This window comes from Oncorhynchus nerka, linkage group LG25 (genome assembly GCF_034236695.1).
Source record: "Oncorhynchus nerka isolate Pitt River linkage group LG25, Oner_Uvic_2.0, whole genome shotgun sequence".
In the NCBI taxonomy this organism is placed as follows: Eukaryota; Metazoa; Chordata; class Actinopteri; order Salmoniformes; family Salmonidae; genus Oncorhynchus; species Oncorhynchus nerka.
Genome location: NC_088420.1, coordinates 43,246,997 through 43,253,363, shown reverse-complemented (window position 1 = coordinate 43,253,363; position 6,367 = coordinate 43,246,997).

The window sequence follows — 6,367 nt, the reverse complement described above, 5'->3', positions numbered from 1 at the left end:
TGATGAGCTTTGTGGGCACTATAGTGTTGAATGCTGAGCTGTAGTCAATGAACAGCATTCTCACATAGGTGTTCCTTTTGTCCAGGTGAGAAAGGGCAGTGTGGAGTGCGATGGAGATTGCGACATCTGTGGAATTGTTTCTGGGATGATGGTGTTGATGTGAGCCATGACCAGCCTTTCAAAGCACTTCATGGCTACCGAAGTGAGTGCTTCGGGGCGATAGTCATTCAGGAAGGTTACCTTCACTTTCTTGGGCACAGGGACTATGATGGTCTGCTTGAAACATATACAGTTGAAGTCGGAAGTTTACATACACCTTAGCCAAACACATTTAAACTCAGTTTTTCACAATTCCTGACATTTAATCCTAGTAAGAATTCCCTGTTAGGATCACCACTATTTTAATAAGAATGTGAAATGTCAGAATAATAGTTGAGAGAATGATTTATTTCAGCTTTTATTTCTTTCATCACATTCCCAGTGGGTCAGACGTACACTCAATTAGTATTTGGTAGCATTGCCTTTACTTGTTTAACTTGGGTCAAAAATAAATTGAGTGAATTTTGTCCCATTCTTGCTGACAGAGCTGGTGTAACTGAGTCAGGTTGTTAGGCCTCCTTACTCGCACAAGCTTTTTCAGTTCTGCTCACACATTTTCTATAGGATTGAGGTCAGGGCTTTGTGATGGCCACTCCAATACCTTGACTTTGTTGTCCTTAATCCATTTTGCAACAACTTTGGAAGTATGCTTGGGGTCATTGTCCATTTGGAAGACCCATTTGCAACCAATCTTTAACTTCCTGACTGATGTCTTGAAATGTTGCTTCAATATATCCACATAATTTTCCATCTATTTTGTGAAGTGCACCACCCTCGTGCTTCACGGTTGGGATGGTGTTCTTCAGCTTGCAAGCCATTATGATCGTTATGGCCAAACAGTTCTATGTTTGTTTCCTCAGACCAGAAGACATTTCTCCAAAAAGTACAATCTTTGTCCCCATGTGCAGCTGCAAACTGTTGTCTGCCTATTTTATAGCGATTTAGGAGCAGTGGCTTATTCCTTGCTGAACAGCCGTTCAGGTTATGTCGATATAGGACTCATTTTACTGTGGATATATTGATACTTCTGTACATGTTTCCTCCAGCATCTTCATAAGGATTCTTTGCTGTTGTTCTGGGATTGTTTTTCACTTTTCGCACCAAAGTACATTAATCTCGAGGAGACAGAACGAGTCTCATTCCTGAGGGTTATGACGGCTGCATGGTCCCATGGTGTTTATACTTGCGTACTATTGTTTGTACAGATGAACGAGGTACCTTCAGGCTTTGGGAATTGCTCCCAAGGATTACTCCCAAATTGCTCCCACTAGACTTGTGGAGGTCTACAATTATATTTCTGAGGTCTTGGCTGATTTCTTTTGATTTTCCCGTGATGTCAAGCAAAGAGGCACTGGGTTTGAAGGTCGGCCTTTAAATAAATCCACAGGTACACCTCCAATTGACTCACATTATGTCAATTAGCTTCTAATCATAAGCTTCTAAAGCCATGACATCATTCTCAGGAATTTTCCAAGCTGTTTAAAGGCACAGTCAACTTAGTGTATGTAAACTTCTGACCCACCGGATTTGTGATACAGTGAATTATAAGTGAAATCTGTCTGTAAACAATTGTTGGAAAAATGACTTGTGTCATGTACAAAGTAGATGTCCTAACCAACTTGCCAAAACTTTAGTTTGTTAACAAGAAATTTGTGGAGTGGTTGAAAAACAAGTTTTAATGACTCCAACCTAAGTGCATGTAAACTTCCGACTTCAACTGTAGGTATTACAGACTCGGTCAGGGAGAGGTTGAAAATGTCAGTGAAGACACTTGGCAGCTGGTAAATTGATGGCTATGAAAAATATAGATGAAAACTCTCTTGGTAGATAGTGTGGTCTACAGCTTATCACAAGGTAATCTACCTCAGGCGAGCAATACCTCGAGACTACCTTAATATTAGACATCGCGCACCAGCTGTTATTGACAAATAGACACACACCCCCACTCCTCATCTTACCAGACGTGGCTGTTCTGTCCTGCCGATGCACGAAACCCCAGCCAACAGTATATTGTCCATGTCGTCATTCAGTCACGACTCGATGAAACATAAGATGTTACAGTTTTTAATGTCCCGTTGATAGGATAGTCTCAAATGGAGCTCATCCAGTTTATTCTCCAATGATTGCACGTTGGCTAATAGAACAGATGGTAGAGGCGGGTTACCCACTCACCAACGAATTCTCACAAGGCACCCTGATCTCCGCTCCATGTATTTCCTTATTTTCTTCATGTAAATGACGGGGATTTGGGCCTTGTCTGGGAGCAACATTATATCCTTCACGTTTGACTCATTAATAAAACAATCTCTGTGCAGTTCAAAGTGAGTAATCGCTGTTCTGATATCCAGAAGCTCTTTTTGGTCATAAGAGATGATAGCATCAACGTTACAGTGCATTTGAAAAGTATACAGACCTCTTGACTTTTTCCACATTCTGTTAAGTTTCTGCCTTATTCTAAAATGGATTCAATAGTTTTTTCCCTCATCAATCTACACACAATACCCCATAATGACAAAGCAAAAACAGGTTTGTAGAAATTATTGCACATTTTTATTCAGACCCTTTACTCAGTACTTTGTTGAAGCACCTTTGGCAGCGATTACAGACTTGAGTTTTATTGGGTATGATGCTATAAGCTCGGCACACCTGTATTTGTGGAGTTTCTCCCATTCTTCTCTGCAGATCCTCTCAAGCTCTGTCAGGTTGGATGGGGAGCGTCGCTGCAAGGCTATTTTTGGGTCTATCCAGAGATGTTTGATCGGATTCAAGTCCGGACTCTGGCTGGGTTGCTCAAGGACATTCAGAGACATGTCCTGAAGCCACTCCTGCATTGTCTTGGCTGTGTGCTTAGGGTCGTTGTCCTGTTGGAAGGTGAACCTTTGCCCCAGTCTGAGGTCCTGAGCACTCTGGAGCAGGTTTTTATCAAGGATCTCGCTGTACTTTGCTCCGTTCATCTTTGCCTCGATCCTGACTAGTCTCCCAGTCCCAGCCGCTGAAAAACATCCCCACAGCATCATGCTGCCACCACCATGCTTCACCGTAGGGAGGGTGCCAGGTTTCCTCCAGGCGGGATGCTTGGCATTCAGGCCAAGGAGTTCAATCTTGGTTTCATTAGACCAGATCATCTTGTTTCTCATGGTTTGAGAGTCCTATAGGTGCCTTTTCGCAAACTCCAAGCGGGCTTTCGTGTCTTTTACTGAGGAGTGGCTTCCGTCTGACCACTCTACCATAAAGGCCTGATTGGTGGAGTGCTGGAGAGAGTTGTCCTTCTGGAAGGTTCTCCCATCTCCACAAAGGAACTCTGGAGCTCTGTCAGAGTAACCATAGGGTTCTTGGTCACCTCCCTGACCAAGGCCCTACTCCCCCGATTGTTCAGTTTGGCCGGGCAGCCAGCTCTAGGAAGAGTCTTGGTGGTTCCAAACTTCTACCATTTAAGAATGATGGAGGCCACTGTGTTCTTTCGGACCTTCAATGCTGCAGAAATGTTTGGTAACCTTCCCAAGATCCTGTCTCGGAGCTCTAAGGACAATTCCTTCGACATAATGGATTGGTTTTTGCTCTGATATGCACTGTCAACTGTGGGACCTTATATAGACAGGTGTGCCTTTCCAAGTCATGTCAAATACATTTAATTTACCACAGGTGGACTTACTTACGTAAATAAGGTATTTCTGTTATTTATTTTAAATATTTTTGCAAACATTTCTAAAAACCTGTTTTTCCTTTTTTATGTTGGGGTATTATGTGTAGATTGATGAGGAAATTATTTTATTTATTCCATTTTAGAATAAGGCTGTAACGTAACAAAATGTGGAACAAATCAATGGGTCTGAATACTTTCCAAATCCACTATATATACTAAATAAGTTACAAACAATGTGAAAAAACACACGAAATAGCACAATTGGTTTGGTAAAATGTCAGCCATCCCCTCCGGTACCATTCTTCTACAGTACGTTGACGTTTGTGATTGGTTCAGATTTGGTCCTTACCGGACTAAAGATCTATGTCCATGGACATTGAAATCAAGGCCGGTCTGGATCTCACCAAATCTGGAACCAAACATTGACGTCTATAAATTATTTATTTTCAACTTTCAACTTTTTGGGGTACTTGCCTGTTTTCTTGTTATTTTGGCATTAATACCTGTGTCACGACTTCTGCCGAAGTTGATGCCTCTCCTTGTTCGGGCGGTGCTCGGTGGTCAACGTCGCCGGTCTTCTAGCAATCGCCGATCCATTTTTTCGTTTTCCATTTGTCTTGTCTTGTTTTCCCACACACCTGGTTCTCATTTCCCTCATTATGTGTTGTGTATTTAACCCTCTGTTTCCCCCATGTCTTTGTGTGGTATTGTTTATTCTGTTTCATGTTATGTCACTCATGGGGACACTATGTCACCGCCAAGTCTTAGGGTAGAGCTCGAAAATTCCCAAGCCCAATGGGAGTTGCCATAGAGTTACATTAAAAGTGCCCATCCAAGAAGGCTCAAGGTCATTGGCAACAAATAAAATGATGTCAAATCACGTTGTAGCTACAATAGCTTTGATTGAACTGTCAACATCATACTTTCAAAATCTTAGCTTGCAGTCATCATCATGAATCAAGTCGACAATCTACTGGCACATCCTTTTTAATCTTTGTCATATGAAAATAAATAATGAAAAGATATTATAGATAAAACATATAGGTGCTCATCGGCCATTGGACATAAACACAGTAGTGGAAAAAGTAAAGATAACTTAATATAAAATGACTCAAGTAATAGTGAAAGTCACCAGTAAAATACTACTTGAGTATACGTCTGAAAGTATTTGGTTTTAAATATACTTAAGTATCAAAAGTAAAACTATAAATAATTTCAACTTCCTTATAATAAGCAAACCAGATGGCACAATTTTATTTTCTATTTTTTTATTGACAGATAGCCAGGGGCTCACTCCAAAACTCAGAAAGAGTTTACAAAAGAAGCGTTTGTGTTTAGTGATTCCGCCAGTTCAAAGGCAGTAGAGATGACCAGGGACGTTCTCTTGATTAGTGTGAAACTGACCATTTTCCTGTCAAAATTAAAAGAGTACTTTTGGGTGTCAGGGAATATGTATGGAGTAAAAAGTACATTATTTTCTTTAGGAATGTAGTAAATGTAAAAGTTGCCAAAAATATAAATAGTAAAGTAAAGTACAGATACCCCCCAAAAACTACTTAAGTAGTACTTAAGCAAGTATTTTTACTTAAGTACTTTACACCACTGCATAAACATTACACAACAAGTTGGAAATCGCAAATTCAACAATGAGGGGTTTGGAACGAATCAGTGGCTAACTGCAAGCATTGCAAAGCTATCATTATCCTGCTGTTCAGTGGAGTGGCTGTGTGGTCCTAAGTCTACGATTAAAGGTCTCTTTTCTTAGTTTAAAATTATAAACATTCAACATTGGCCATGCTGTCAATGAAGCATGATTTGTACCGCGCTCAAAACAACTGTTGACTTGGAGCTGCAAAATCTGACTTCAGTGAGTTGAAGACAACTGGGAACTCGTGAAAATATTCCAACTCCAACTCAGAATTGTAAATCGGGAACTCAGGCCTCTTTCTAGAGCTACGACCTGAAGATCACTGACGTCATCATGATTCAACCTTTTTTTTCAAGTTTCCAGTTGTCTTGAAAGCACCATGAATCCAGAGAATGTCAGACTTTGATGATAAAGTTTGATGACCATATTTGCCCACAAAGGACCGCCACACCACCTTCCTGTTCAAGTGAGCACAGCACAACAAGGTGAGTCCAAAAATGTACTGTATGCTGCTGCATAAATTATGTAATATGCCAGGGAGATATGTATACTCTAGCTAAAGAAGTAATACTAGTGTATGTTGTGTAGTAAGCTGTTAGTAGCCCTAATGCCTCACCCTAATAATTTGGTCTATTTGCACCTCTTAATTTTGCCTACTGTTCTGACTTGGTGGTGCACATGTAGCCTATAACCTGTTTTTGAGAAATGTAATCATTGAATATTGTAAGAGCTTTCATTGTCGGCTTATATCCCCCCTTTATTTATCCTACAGTTCTGACTTGGAGTACAGGGAGAACACTGTAAGAACAGCCCAGGTTCTGAATTCTGTCACTGTACATTTCAAAAGTGCTGAACAAATAGTTATAATGACTTCGTCCATCCTGGCTTGCTCATTCGTGTCTTAATCGAAAATACGGATTGCCTCTTATCCGCTTGTCGTCCCCTTATGCTATAGTTTGTACATCTCAGTTGTCAAT